Here is a 15,774-nt window from a genome sequence, read left to right on the forward strand (position 1 = left end):
CAGGGCAATAGAAACATTTTTGCTATTGGTGGTGGTGGTGGTGGGGGGGTATCCTTATCATATTTAGTTATCTGAGCTAATTAGCCAGGGAGGCATTGTTGTGTGATGTTTTGAAACCAGTATCAGAATAAATGAGTTCAAATCCCAATTCGACCACAACTGCGAGGCCTTGGCTAAATCACTGAAGCTCCCTATACCTCAATGTCTTGATCTGTGAAATGAAGATGATGGTCGCATCCACCTCACAGTGTCATGCAGATTAAATTAATACACATAAAGCAATTAGTATCTGCTGAGTGTTCACTTGATAATTATGATCAATCCATACACAGCAATGTTTCAAGATTGAGAAAATATGTATGGCACGATATAGTCCTTCTTGAGGAATTTTGCACGTCTACAGATGATACAGGCATTGAATGTCTGCTGATGAAGCACATCATTTCCCCTCAAGCAGGGATGCGTTTCCCGGGCACCACTGAACACTCCCGAAGTTACAGAGAACTTATTAACACCCTCCATAGTATCCCTTTAAGATGATAATTTATCTTTTAAACTGCTCTCAGTAAAACCAGCAGAAAAGAGCCAGGTGGGAATAACAACATGGTATTATATACAGCTACAGGTTTTACCAGTTCTATAGATTCTGCTGCAAGGCACACTAAAATGGAGTAAAATGTAACTTATCTCAAACAGTTGCTTGAATGAGTTACTGAAGGAATGGCAAGTTTACAGACAAAGCAAAAGAAACCCATGGGAGTTAAAGGCTGTGACCTTTTTATTTAGGATGCACAGTAAAACCTAATTTAAGGCATACAAGTTATTAGGTCTTTGGAGAATTTCCTAGGAGGTTTACAAACAAATGTGTAAGTCTATAAAATATGTGATTTTGAAATAGCTGTGAAATGATGGGTTGAAATTCCATGGGGGAATGCCGTCATACCTATCAAATACTGGTAATTTGGTTGAAAAGAGAATGCCTCGTTGTTTGCATTTTCTCTCTCTCCCCAGAAGATCTCCCTGGCCACTTTTTATATCTCTGCTCAGCTTGACTGCTGACAGAGTATTGCATGGCGTTCCTTTGTTCTGAAGGGGCATCCTTTGGTTTTGCACTAGTCTCAAGTTCACACAACCAGACAACCTCACACACCTTTCCATCTGTTTAGGTTTTCCTGTGTCGGGTGCTCTTCTCAAACTCGTTTTAAATATGAAAGAATCACCCTCTACCATGAGTGATGAATCCATTTCTTTCCCTGTAATCCTGAAGATGTGAATGGAATCCTCCAGTGACAGTGTCTGGGAAGAAGATATTCATGGGCAACTACATGATTCGAATAGATACATTCAATTAGCCCTTCCTGGAGAAGCCTCAGTTTACTTTACCACTCAGTATTTCAAAGAGTTTTAAAGAAATTCTAATTACTGCATAGAAAATAAGTCAAATTCTTCTTCTCTTCCCTGTGTAAGGCTTTTATTACTACTGCTATAAAACATATATCCCCCCCCTTTTTTTTCTGTTGCTATCCTAGCAGAGTAGCCTGCATACCAATAGGATCACTAAAATGCCACGAAGCAGAACATATTCATCTGTTAAATTCTATGTACAGTAACCTAACAAATGCCAGAGACAGAAAGATTGCCCTCTGCACAGTAATGCTTGTGTAGATGTCTTCTTTATGCTAACAATGACAGGGCTTCATGCCTTGTACTGTACTCAAAAATCAGAGTGCATTTTTTTTTCTTCAGTAGAAGAGTCTGTATCAAAAAGAAAAAGAACCGCACATTTTTGGCACTGAGATATTTTATGTGGATAATAAATTTTTTCCCTTGAACTCCAGTAACTACAAGTATCTACCTGGAAGATGAAATCTAAGATTTATGTCATCAGAACTATTCAGTATACCAGAGGATCATTTTTTCTTCTTTTCAGGACTGTCAACTTTGTTTACTGTTTATGTTCAATTCCATACTACACAAGAGATTAAATGGTCTGTCATAGCTACATGTCAAACCTTCTGGAAAATAAGGTAATAAATGTAAAATTATATTAACAGGGAGTGCTTTCAAAGACATATTACATTTATTGAAAACTAAATTATAACTGGAATGTTATAATTATATTTGTACTAATCAAAAAGAGATTTTCGAGTCTATAATTTTATGGCATTTAGTATGTTTTAAAATTGGAATGACTAAGGAATGATTAAAATATTATTACAAGTAACTTCAAGGAAACACATATGAAGTCATGTAAGCCCAGAAATTGACTTCATAAATCAGCATGGATATCGTCAATGCTGTTAGCCTCTTAGGTGCATTTTTAATCTAAATGTAACCATTTGGCTATTGAAATCAGCTTTAAAAAAATGACATCAAACAATGTTGTATAAACAAGCTTTTTTGTTAGCCCTGCGACATTAAACTTTTTTATAATCTAATTTCAATCTCGAAACAATAAATAAGTGCATGTACAATCACAGGAACTGAATCCTGGCTAATTATAATACTTCTGCATAGCCTCATAACAATTTGTAAATTGTGAAGAATAAATCTATTTGACAGGCCTGTTAGCAATAAGGCCTTCAGCTTCTTGCTTTGCAGCAGAATGAAGTAAAATCTATCCTTTTTCTGGCTGTTGTTAAAAACATTTCAACAGTTAGTTCTTTTTCACAGAAAACGCTGCAGGTAGGTCCCAGGTTAAAAAAAAAAAAAAAAATTAACACGATTGAATTTTACCCTTGACTATGCTTGGCCGGGATGCATGAGAAGTTAAAACATACTGAGAGATTATTTTTTTTTAAGAAGGAAAACTTGAGAGAGGATTGTATTTCTAGATGAGAGAGTGGACACTATCATCTTTCTGACATTGTAAAACTGAAGCTGGCTGCAGGGAAAATAAACATTACAATACCCGACACTTAAACAATTGTACCTCTTCGGTTAAGTAACAAAAGCGTGAGGCACCTGGAATCCCAGCATTTGTGCCTAATGCCTGCAACAATATAAAGCATTCAAGTGACATTTGATAATGAGCAGACAGTGGAGGCATTACACACGTCTTTAGAAGAATCAGACTTCCTACCTTGAAGAGACAGATGGAGGTAAGTTCCTTTATAAAAAAAAGTTGTAAGTAAAGACAGGCGGCAGCTGCAGTAAATTGAGTCCTTTCAGTCACTGTATACATACAGCAGTTCTGCAATAAGGGGAAAAATATAATGGGAGGAGCGGCTGTGAACGAGTGACCTCCTCAAGCTGAGTCCTCTCTGTGAACCAAGCATGGAAAACCTCTGCTCCTGATTTGCATGGATTATCTCCACTTGAACAGATACAGAGCGGATACATTTAAATTGAGCTGGCACAATGGCAAAAAGATGGAAGAGTGACTGAATAAGGGACAGCGCAAGAGAGGGAGAGAGAAAGAGAAATAGACACGAGATCGGAGAGCGTGGATAAGCTGGTGCTTGCAGAACTGTGTCTCAGAAGAGCTACAGCTCCCTCTTCATGTCACAGTTGTAAGATAAGCAATGTTGTCATTAAGAACTGGTTAATCATAGGGAAAAATATACCCAGAGTAGCTGGTGCTCTAGCTGAGCCGGGTTTTGTGAACCTTTGAGGAGTCTTTCTGTTTTGTCATCAGGATTTTAGATGGTATGTAGAAAAATCTTTTATTAGGAGCCAGGTAAACACATTTGGATAAAACTCTTGAGTTTTGACTGAGATCAGAGCTTTGACTTGATTGGCGTACGTGTATGTCAGTGAAGGAACGTAGACAATTTGTTAAGGAGAATGTGTATTTTGAAAGAGAATTAGTCCCTGTTAACTTTTAAAGAGGTAGTGCTATAGACTGCAGTGCGAAAAAGAAAATAGCATTTGAATATTCATTAATGATTAATTCCCTGAAAGGACCCAAATGCACAACTGAAAGGGAATTTGGTGGTGGTGTTTTTTTGTTTTCTTTTTTTTTTTTTATTTAATCTCCTTAGATTGTTAATTGGGTTTTCTTTCCCCCCATTCATGTTGTCTTTTGCTGGCATTTCAGAATAGAAGAAATCCTTCTTTCTCTACAGTACAGATGTATCTTTAAACAGACAATGATTGTTTGCTTTTCCATTTAGCATCATCAGCGTTTTATATATTCTTATTCTTATTTTAAAAATGAGAAAGAGGGAGTGGAATATGATTGGAACTCTTGCCAACAGTCACTCAGTAAGTCTGTGGCAGATCTCAGAAGAAAAGAATAACCCTCAGTTGGCAAGTTAACATGAAGCCTGCCTTCTCTTTGTGTAAAGGTGTCTGCAGATGCCCAAACAGGCAGGCAATTAGGTCAATGCAAAGGAAAAATCAGTCAAACCAGTTGGTTGACTGAATTGATCATAGCCTTGGGGAAACCATTATTAACTTGATGTGAACCAAATGACATTGGTTAAATATATTTCAACAAATGACATTAAAACTCTCAACATACATGTGTGTGGGATATTTGCAGAAAGTAGTAAAGGGACCAGTCAGGATTTTGCTGCTGTTGGGAACCCATATCCGGTCAGGAAAGAGAAAGAATCTAAAAACAATTTACTTCCAGGAACTCTGCCTTGATGGACAGAAGTGATACTTTAAAAGAAATCTAAGGGAAAATGCCAACACACATTTTCATGAGATCTCATGAAGATCTGGAATTTCTGAAGTGTGCAGATTTAGTGACTATAACAGTGTTTAGGAAACAATTGCTTGAAAGTAAAAGGGTGAAGACAATAGTCATTTTATGTCTCTGATATCCAATGGTCTGATTGCTCTTTGAGTGGATGGATGAGTTCTCAGGTTTCTGATATCAATTTGGATACAGCTTGCACACAGGCTGGCGTTGGAAGGTTATTGGGGTCTTAATATTACTTTTCAGATTGTAAACTCTTTGGAGTCAGGGACCATATAATATCCTTTAAAATATCTCCCCACTGGGCACCTGGGTGGCTCAATCGTTAAGCGTCTGCCTTCGGCTCAGGTCATGATCCCAGGGTCCTGGGATCGAGCCCCACATCGGGCTCCCTGCTCCATGGGAAGCCCACTTCTCCCTCTCCCACTCCCCCTGTTTGTGTTCCCTCTCTAGCTGTGTCTCTGTCAAATAAATAAATAAAATCTTTAAAAATAAATTAAAAAAATAAGTAAAATATCTCCCCAAATATTTTGAAAGTATCCTTTACATATTTGAGATATTTTGTGAATGTTTGTAGAGAAGATACTGGAAATAACTGTAAAGCACTCATATTCTGTATACCAGTTATTTAAAGTAAAAATTGGATTCATAAATTGTGATGTCTTCTGTACCTCCGTGAAATAAAAGGAAATAAAATAAATACCATGAAAATGTCTTGCCAATTATGGGATTATAATAACAGTGCAAGTAGTGTTAGATTGTATATTGGCATGGAAGCTTAATTAGGTGTCCCCTTCCTCATACCAGGGGGTACCTTTCAGAAAGTGTGTTTAGGATTTGAGTCACAACTTTCTAGGCATCAGTGCCAACTCAGAAAATTATCAGCCTTTGTGTCCATGGGCAAGTTACTTAACTTGTGTGTAAAATGGGGATAAAAAATGCCTTTAATTGGGCCGCCTGGGTGGCTCAGTCAGATAAGCATCTGCCTTCGGCTCTGGTCATGATTCCAGGGTTCTGGGATTGAGCCACTGAGTGGGGAGTCTGCTTCTCTCTCTGCCCTTCCCCCTCCTCGTACGCTCTCTCTTTCTCTCTTTAAAAATCCCTTTTTTATATGGTTGATGTAAGGAATAAAAGAAAGGGCTTAGCATAGCACCTGGGTAAATACCTAATCAGTGTAAGCTATTGTTCAATTATTTTGAATCTGTTTCCATTCAACGTGGTTGTCTCTCTCTGAATTGGGAAGTGTCACTACGGTGTCTATTGGATGTAGGAAAAAAAAAAAAAGATGACTTCTTTGTCTGTTCTTGGCTTTTTCTCGCCATTGTATGAAGAAGGCTCCTTCCTGGTCCCTGACAACCAGAAGGACTGGTGCCTCTACCTTTTTATAAAAGACAGAAATAGAAGTACTATTCTCAGGAGAGCTAGAGAGTGTTGTAGCAAGCAGATCCAACCTTCTGTACAGGAATAGGAAATGGCTTGTGTGGTACAAAGTGAAGGGCATCCAGAAGCTCCTGGTCCAGAAATATCTTCCCATCTGTCCTCTCCTATTTCCTGAAATGCCACCATTAGAAGTTTATTTCTATGTTTTACTGGCTTCCCATTCTCTTTTTCAATGCACATACTACTGGCAGAATTAACACATTAACAAGTTTACACTTAGAGTAACACATGAATTCATAGTTATTTTAATTATTGTATCAGAGATACTTTCTTCTAGTAACTAGCTAAGACCAACAACGCCAAGGAAAAGCCAGATTTCAATGAAGGTGGAGAGAGAGCTCGTTTGGTGTATACCAGACAGTGTGTGGGGATGCGATCCTAACAAGGGAAGTGCTAGAGCTGCCCTTGGGCACGCTTGGATCTGCCAGGATGTGAGAGATCCTGCAGCAGGAGCTCAGAGAGTAATGTGCAGGTGCTCGCCACCCAGATCCCACCCCTCAGCCCCGCCCCTGTGTGCTGGAACAAGGAACAAGGGTGCATTCATTCATTCATTCAGCAAATATCCACTGAGTGTTTTGTTGGCAAGAAGCTAGGGCTGCCTATCTCAAAAGAGATAGTCCTTGCTCTCATTTTTATTGGAGATGATGGAAGCGAGCGTGGAAACAGACTGATTCTAATATTGGACATCTGTACAGAGGAAAAGAATACAGAGCGAAGAAAGCAAGGAAGGCAAAGCACAGTTGGAGTGATTAAGGAGGCCTTTACAAACTAGGCAATGCCTGATGTGACTCCTGAAGGCAGAGTGGGCGCTGTTGGACAAGCAAGGGGAGCTGGCAAGGCTGCAGGTGTGTGCCAGGTCGAGTGAACACGGGTACAGAGGCAGGGCGGCATGAGAGAGACACCCAGCTGGGAAAATCAATGGAGTATGCTCAGAGCAGAGGATAGAAGGATGAGTGGGAAACGTGGAGAGATGTGACTGCAATGTTAGAAAGAACTGAGGAGCAGGTCACAGGAAGGAGACACGGGGCACAAGCACGACAGATCCTTTGTAACTCTGGGCCTCAGCCTTGGACCTTTGTCCCTCCTCTGCCTCCGTATGCCTCGTGCATGCACTCACCCGGGCTCCCCAGCCCTGGGAACGCATACAGAGGACAACGTTTAAATGAAAAGGAGTGCTATCCCCGGTGAGGAAAGGGGGGATGTATTGCCAATTAGATTAGAGATTTAAGTCTGTAGGGAATTGAAATATTCTGAAATCGTTTGTGAGGGGCCGCCACCCCATACTGTAACCTACAGTGCTGAATGGCATATTCATCTATGAATTAAAATTAATTGTGTTTGGAGACTTGGGGATGTAGCAAATCAGGGTGGGAATCACTGCTGGAGCCCTGAAACTCATTTAGCATATAAAAAATACAGCACTTTGAAATCCTTAGTGAGACAGATTACCAGCATTAGTGCCATTAATACTAATGATGGTTAATAATTGGAAAATCATATTTATAAAAACAGTAACGATAACGGAGTCAAACCGGATAGCAAACCTCCCAACTCTAATCTAGAATACTGTATTATAAGCTTCCTGTTCTCTTCTGTTGCTTGAATCTTAGTTATTTTGACACATTTATCCAGAAAATATCGAAGTTTCTATACTTAACCCAAGAATGACAAATTGCTTCTTGTAAATATTATACTTACAGCAAAATTCACTATAAGATAAATGATTACATAGATATTGGACCCAGTAGTGGGAAATATATTTGAATTCTAATAAGGACTGGTTCAAGCTTAAAAACAATTAATAACTGTCAGTTTCCCATAAACACAATGACTAGTAAGACCTCCAAAAAGGGCACGCAAACCACAAATGATTGAGAAATTATGCTGATTAACAGAATGACTGAATACATTAGGATTCTTTTAAATTATCTTTCGATTGCTGCCTTTGTGCTGCCTTCCACCTGCCCAGTGGAGGTGACAAGAGTTCTGGTTAGTCCAGCATTCAGCCCTTTCCCCAATATTTTCAAACTACTTCCAGTTCTCTGGCAGCCAAGGAGGGGTGCCACTTGGATCTCCCGTCAGGGAGAAACTTGGGGCTCTGCAGCAAGGGGGGAAGGGAGCTGACAACCAGCGGGCATTAGCACCCGCCCAGTTTCCCTCCTCAGGCAGCTCTTGGACAATGACTGAGTGTAATGGGGCTCTGAAGGCCGGGCTGTGTTGCCCAGTGCAGGACTCCTCTGAGGCTTTCCCTGCACAACCCTGCCTCTCCCGACATTTGACTCTTGCAGGCTTGGGTCCCTCATAGACCTCTTAGACCCCCAACTCCTCTCAGTGTTCGCTTCCCAGCAGATGCAAGTTCCTAATAGTCCACAATATATTCATTTGATGCAGAACGCACTTTTCTTTCTTTTTTCTTATTTCTTATTCCCTTCAATTTCCGAAGAACTGAACTCTTACTCTTCATTTATCGATAGGACCCCTAGAAAGCTCCTCACTGTGTTTTAACTTTCCAATTGTTTTTGTTCTTGGAAAAAGAAAAGATTCTTTGGAGAGCTGAAGAGTCTCCAGGAGCTGCTCTCATGGAATGGCTTCTCAGATTCCTACTGTGTTTCCACACCTCTGATGTACTGAGTACAAAACACAACAATGCTACCAAACACAGAATTGAACAGTCCAATAGGCTTATTAGATTAACTGCAGCAGACAGACAATCAGCACAAACAACATGTTGATGTATTTAGATCAATAAGGCTCTGGAAGACATTCAGGTTCCGTGCTGAAAGAAGTTCACATTAAGGAGGGTTTGAAAGATGTAAGAGAGTCTAAAAGGAGTTAGGGTAAGGGAGATAGGTAGTGTAGGGGAGGAAAAACTTTGCCTTTTTCTCTCCTAGGTTCTTTGGATGGGCTAATAATTAAATTGATACAAGACAGATTAGCCAAATTTAATTTCCTACATATGGGAGCCCCATAAAAATGTGAGTCCCAAAGGCAGTCAGGCAACTGAGGCTTATATAACATCCCGAGCTAAGGAAAGGAGTTGAGGATTGGGGCTACAAAGAGAAGGAAAGCCATTACAGGAAGGCAGAGGAGGTGTTTGGAAAGCAAAGGTTGCCCTGTTATGAAGATACAAGATGTTCAGTAAAAAAGTTGTCTCTGGTGATGGCTATCTTCCTGGTACAGGCCCCTTTCCAATGTAAATTTAAGCAGTTGCCAGGGAAATAAAGAGCTTTTCCTAGGTTTGATTGCCTTTCACTCAAAACAATCCTCGTGCCAAGGAGACATTTTGGGGTGACAAAACCTGCTCTCCTTCAGTAGTGTAAATTCTTTATGATGCATGCAGTAACAGAGAAAAACGGATGGGGCTTTGGGAATGAAGTCATTAGTGGAAATGACTGAGCACTGAGATTTTAAATTCAGTAGTTATCTCTGTCACCAAGGCACTTGTATGTTTCCACTGCAAAAGGGTAGCAACTTGCCTCTGCATTCCATTTGTAAAACACTTGGAGTTTCCCAGACAATAGTATTGTTTAACAATAAAGGCATATCACCATTAATGAATCCTTTGTATGAGATTCTAAGATGAACATCAGTGAAGAACAAAAGAGTGCTTTTGAAAAACTTTGCTTTCTGCAAGGGATTCCAAAGGAGACCCGTGTGACTTATGCAAAGATGAGATTTACCTGAACTCTAACCCTTAAAGAAAAATGGCTCTTTATAACACCCGCTACAAGTCAAGAGGTAAGTGTATTGTTAACTTGTATATACAAATACAACTATTCCAGAAGCAATCTAAAATAAATCATTGTTCTAGGTTAATATAAAGCCAACGAGTATCTAGCTCCCTTAAAAAGTTATTCCAAATATGTATTGTGTTTAAAAAAATTTAGAAAAAATGCTTATTTTGACCATTTCTTGCGAATGCCCACATTAGTTCAGATTTTTTTTTCTCACTCATTCTTTCACTCATTCATTTCTTTAAAAAAAATATGTATTCCACATCTATTGTTCTGGGATACAGCTGTGAACAGGAGAGCCTTGTGTCCCTGCTTATAGGGTAGTTAGCAGGGAAGAGAGACACAAAAACAAGCAGTTATATTAAATGACGCTATAGATTGCAAAAACCGCGCCAATACTTAGTAACTTCTCCGTTAGGTAGGGGGAGTCCATTTCCTCATCCTTTGATGCTGGACTGGTTTTGTGACTTGCTTTGACTAAAAATGGAGGAGAAATTGTGCCAATTCTGAACGTAGTAGGTTTCAAGAGGCCTTGCAGCTTTCGCTCCCACAGTCTTGGAACTCTCGGACTGCTTTGTAAAGAAGTTCAGGCCAGCCTGTGGAGGATGAGAGACCACATAGAGAGAGACCCCAGTCATCACAGTCATCTCACCTGAGGCCTTTATGAGTCAGCCAGCTCGTGTTGACCTGCTAGATAATTGTAGATGCATGAGCAAGTCCAGACAAGATCAGCAGTCGGTGGCCCAGACCAGAAGCATGGTCAAGATAAGCCAGTAGTCAATTTGCAAAACCGTGAGCTAAATATATGTTTTTTGTTTGTGTTAAGTTACTAACTTCTGGGGATAGTTTGCAAAAGCAAACTAAAACAAATGACCAGAAAAGTTATAATAAGGATAAACTTAACGTGCAGAGCATAGAGACAGGTTGATCTAACCTACTGAAGTCAGAGAAGGCTGCCAGAGGGAAATGACATCCATCCTGAGACCTGATGGATGAGGACTAGCAGCTAGCTAATGACCTTGACCCCCCCCAAATATAAAAGCTTTATAGAAACAGAGGCATTCCTATCATATCCATCAAAAGTAACTCAAAATATCTAAGCCCAAGACCTTGGATTCACCCTTGACTCTACCTTTTATTTTACATTTCACATGTAATCTTTTGTAATTCTGTCATCTCTACTTTTAAAATATGTCTAGAATCCAACCACTTCTCACCACCTCCATTACTACTGTTCAGGTACAGGCCACATACTCACCTGAATTTTTGCTTTGTGTCCTATGGTCTGTCAGATTCTACTGCACTGTTGTCCTTCCCTAGTCCATTGTCACCATGGGAACTAGAATGAACCTACTAAAACACAAGCCAGATCCTGCCACTCTTTTACTCAGAACTCCATGTAACAGATTTGAATATGGACCCACAAAAGATATGTTCACATGCTAACCTCTGCCACCTGTGAATGTGACTTTAATTGGGAAAAAAAAAAAGTCTTTATAGATATAATTAAGTTAAGGATCTTGAGATGATTATCTGGGTGGGCTCTAACTCCAATGACAAGTGTCCTTATAAGAGACAGAAGAGGAAAAGACACCAGAGTGACGCCGAGGAGATCACGTGAACACGGAAACAGAGATTGTGTTGATGTTGTCCCAAGCTAAGGAATGCCTAGAGTCAGCAAAGGCAGGAAGAGACAAGGAAGGAATCTCCTTTAGAATCTTTGGAGGTAGCATGGCCCTGCACACACCTTGATTTTGGACTTTTGATCTCCATAACTAAGAAAGAATAAATACCTCTTGTTTTAAGTCACTTAGTTTGTGGTAATTTGCTAAGACAGTCCTAGAAACCAATATACTTCCAAGGGCTCCTTGTCTCATTCAGACTAAAGCATAAATGCCAAAGTCCTTGCATTGACCAATGAGTCCCTCCCTGGACTCCTTTCCCCCTACTTCTGACCCCTCTGACATCATATCCTACACCTTCTCCCTATCTTCTCCACTTGGACCTCTGGCCTACTTGATGTGCCTCCAACACAAAAGGCATGTACCTTTTTCAAGTCCTTTGATTCACTGTCCCCTCTAGCTAGCATGTCCTTCCCCCAGATACCTTGCCTGCATGACTCAAGATTTTTATGAAATGTCTTTTATGTGGTGAGTGCAGAGAGTGATCACTTTATTAAAATTCCATTTACTGCCCAACATTTCCATTCTCAGCTCATCTTGTCCCCCTATCCTGACTTACTTCTCTCTACAGCATTTGCTAACCTCTGAGCTAAGTACTTATTCATTTGTTTGTTAACTATCTTCTCAAGTAGAATATGAGCTCCATAAGAGAGAAATTTGGGAGCTTTTCTCATTGCTTTTTGCCCAGCACTTAGGAGACATGGCCAGTAAATAACTGTTTATTTTAATAAATGGTATGTTTATAAGTTGAGGAAAGTATATGGGAAATCTAGGAACTCCTACTTCTGCTACTGGGGAACATTTCCAAATCTCTCCAGAGTTCCTATTAGCTGTCGAATAGCATTCATACTGCTAATTCTCTGGAGTAGAAGAGCATAGATGCTCTAATTTTACAGGACAATGACACTATTCTGTTATGGCAAGAAGATCATATACAATTTGTACTTTGAAACCCCTTGGTTTTCTCTTGTCACTTTATATTTTACTTCATACCAGGCTCCAGAACTCCCAGTGAAATAGTAATGGAATAGCAGCAGTGCTAGCAACAGGTAATGCAAGTTAAAATTTAGGGGCTTAAAGAAGGATTGAAGGGAACAGGATCAAAAGGTGGATATGCATGTAAAGCGGTCTTGGGATGAGGGACAGAGAATGTGTCCTTTGCTGATTTTCTTTGGTGGTGTTTCAAAGAATTTAGGGCATATTTTTACAGAATGGCAACTTCTAAGCATCAATTACATATATACTTAGTTGTATAAACACATAAAGAGTTTGCACTGATCCTGCCAGTTCATGCTTCCTACACAGGGGACTATGAACTTAAATGTCAACATCAATGCACTTGCAGGTATATATATATATATATATATATATATATATATATATATATATAGTCATTATTCCTTTCTCCAAAATATACAGGACAATATAAAGTGTCACAAGACATCTTTTGCACCATTCCCAGTCATCAGAGGAAGAAAAATGGATAAAACAGAAGGCTCCAGAAGTTTCTGTTACCATATCTATGTTATCCGGCTTTAGTAATTTTGCTTTCTTTATGTAATTCCAGAGATGTTTGCATAGCAACAAAAACTGAGACAATACTTCTATCATTTGAAAAGCAATGGGAGAGCTGAAATGAAAATATAAGCAATCAGCAGGAACATAAATGAGAGGCTGTATTCCAGGAGTGGAATTAGTTCAACTAAACCAACGTCTAACATAGTCAAGGAGTTAATAGTGTTGTGGTATTTTAATTACGGTTGGAGTTTGGGTTTGATTCAGATAAAAATCCTCAACTGCTTATCCCTGGCATACCAGGACTGCCCAAACATCTTGGTCTGCAAAATTAGGCTGGGAATAGCGCCCAAATAGGATTTCTGAAAAGATTTTTGGGATTTTCTTCTTTGACTAAGGCTTGAAATTCTGCAAGGATTGCAAGAATAGTCTTTTTTTAAAATGTTTTGGCTAGAAGCTGGGAGTGAAATAACAAAAGAAAAATGTTTATGTGTATTTGCAATGAAAAGTTACCTATAATGCTTATATATTTAAGCAATGTTTGAGTGGAATTGTTTTATTTATTTTTTATTTTGCTCAAGACAAGAACAATAGAGAAGCAGACTTAACTATCGGCTTCATTTTGATGGTAGATTAAACAAATGTCTATTTAAATATCCAATTCCAGCAAACTGGAAATTGGTCATGTATGGGAAAACAAGAAATTCAGTGGTCAGTGGGAGTTTTAAAAAAACACATTTATAGTATTTGAAAATGCCCTGCAATATTGTTTTCTTAGGGCTTTGCAGTGAAAAGGGGTAGATAAAATGTTATCTCTTCTATTCTTCTTTGTGCCTAGTAAAAAGTTGTCGGGGAGGGAATTTTTAGACATCTAAGTAAAATAACTTGGAAGTATATGAAAATTAGTTACATAAGTTCAAAGGAAAACGATGAAAAAAAAAAAAAAAGAAAGGTGTATTTCATTCATTCATTGAAAGTTCACTGAGCACTTTGATGTTGAGGATCCAGTGGATAAAAGAGACCCCGTGGAGGTTGCAGTATATTGGTCTAATGGTGGAGTCAGATATTAAAGAAGCAAATAACAGCCACCTCTCTGTCTACCTTTCTGTCTATCCATCTAGCTATCTATCACGCATTACTATCATCTATCTAATTATAGGCTGCAATATGTTTTATGAAGGATGTGAATTAGGCCCTATGGTATAAATAAGAGGAGAACTCTTGGCTGCTATAGAGGATGTCCTGGAGAGATGCATAAGTGGAAGTGGAAAAACCTAGGAGGAGGTCTTTGTCATAGTAAAAATGTAGCATGAGGGTGGCTTGACTAGGGTGATAGTAATGGAAATAAAATAGGAATGGACAGATTTAAATTATAACCTGGAAGTAGAAAAATTAAACGGCCTGGTGATGGAGGATGAGGAAAAAGGAAGACTCCAGAATGGCTTCTAAGGCAGTGCATAGATGGTCATGTCATTCACTGTCAGAGACAGCGAAGATTCGGGGAAGAACTAGATTAGAAAGAAATCAAGAATTTTGAATATGTTATGTTTGCAAGATCCATGATACCTTCAAATAGAGAAGTAAGTAATATAAGCTGTTGGACATACGAATCAGATGCTCAGAGGAGAGGCCTGGCCTAGGGGTATAAATGAGGTCATGTAATTACAATCAAGTATCTCTTCTGCTTAAACACTCTCAGTGGATTCCCATTGCTATAGCATGCAGTTCAGTGTCTTTAAGATGTTATTGAAACCCATCTACTATCTTACCTTTAAAACCTTATAGGATTTTTGGTGAGCGCTGTGAATTGTGTAAGACTGATGAATCACAGATCTGGACCTCTGAAACAAATAATACATTATATGTTAAAAAAAAAAAAAAAAGAAGATAGCAGGAAGGGAACAATGAAGGGGGGGAAATCGGAGGGGGAGATGAACCATGAGAGACTATGAACTCTGAAAAACAAACTGAGGGTTCTAGAGGGGAGGGGGTTGGGGGGATGGGTTAGCCTGGTGATGGGTATTAAAGAGGTCACGTTCTGCATGGAGCACTGGGTGTTATACGCAAACAATGAATCGTGGAACACTACATCAAAAACTAATGATGTAATGTATGGTGATTAACATAACGTAATAAAAAAAATACCTGATAGGATTTGTGATACATGAAATTATTTTTTCCTGGATGCTAGTATGAGTTAAGATGTAAAATGACAAGTGAAAAGTGAGGTGCTCAATTCTGCATGTGATCTTCCTTCAGCAAGATAGTGTCCTCTGTGTATTCAGTTTATTTTTACTTCAGTAATAACACTTAATAGACTACATCACCATTTATCTATTTATAGTTCTGTCTACTCTACTAGAACATGCATTCATCAAGGAAAGAATAGTTTTTATTAATCTTGTTATACCCAAGGCCTAATATCCAGAGCGCAGAGTGCTTGACACATAGTACATGCTTAATAAATCTAACTGGTAATGCATATTAAACAGAGCAAATAAAAATTAAATTTGCTTGGACAATTTTATAGACTCTATGAGCTCAATTCTAGAGTATTGTTGAGCCAGTGCTAGGAATCCCATGAGGGTAAACTAAATGTTAATATATGACATTATGATCTTCCGTGAAATGTTAAACTGGGGTGTCTTGTAGGTCCTGTGCACGGTAATGAGAGTTCTGAATTCTACTGACATGCTTGGAACCCAAGAAGAAAGCTGAATGGAGGGAATGTTTTAAGAAATAGAAACCTGAGGTT

The sequence above is a fragment of the Mirounga leonina genome, unplaced genomic scaffold (genome assembly GCF_011800145.1).
Source record: "Mirounga leonina isolate KUSES-001 unplaced genomic scaffold, KU_Mleo_1.0 Mir_173, whole genome shotgun sequence".
Taxonomy (NCBI): Eukaryota; Metazoa; Chordata; class Mammalia; order Carnivora; family Phocidae; genus Mirounga; species Mirounga leonina.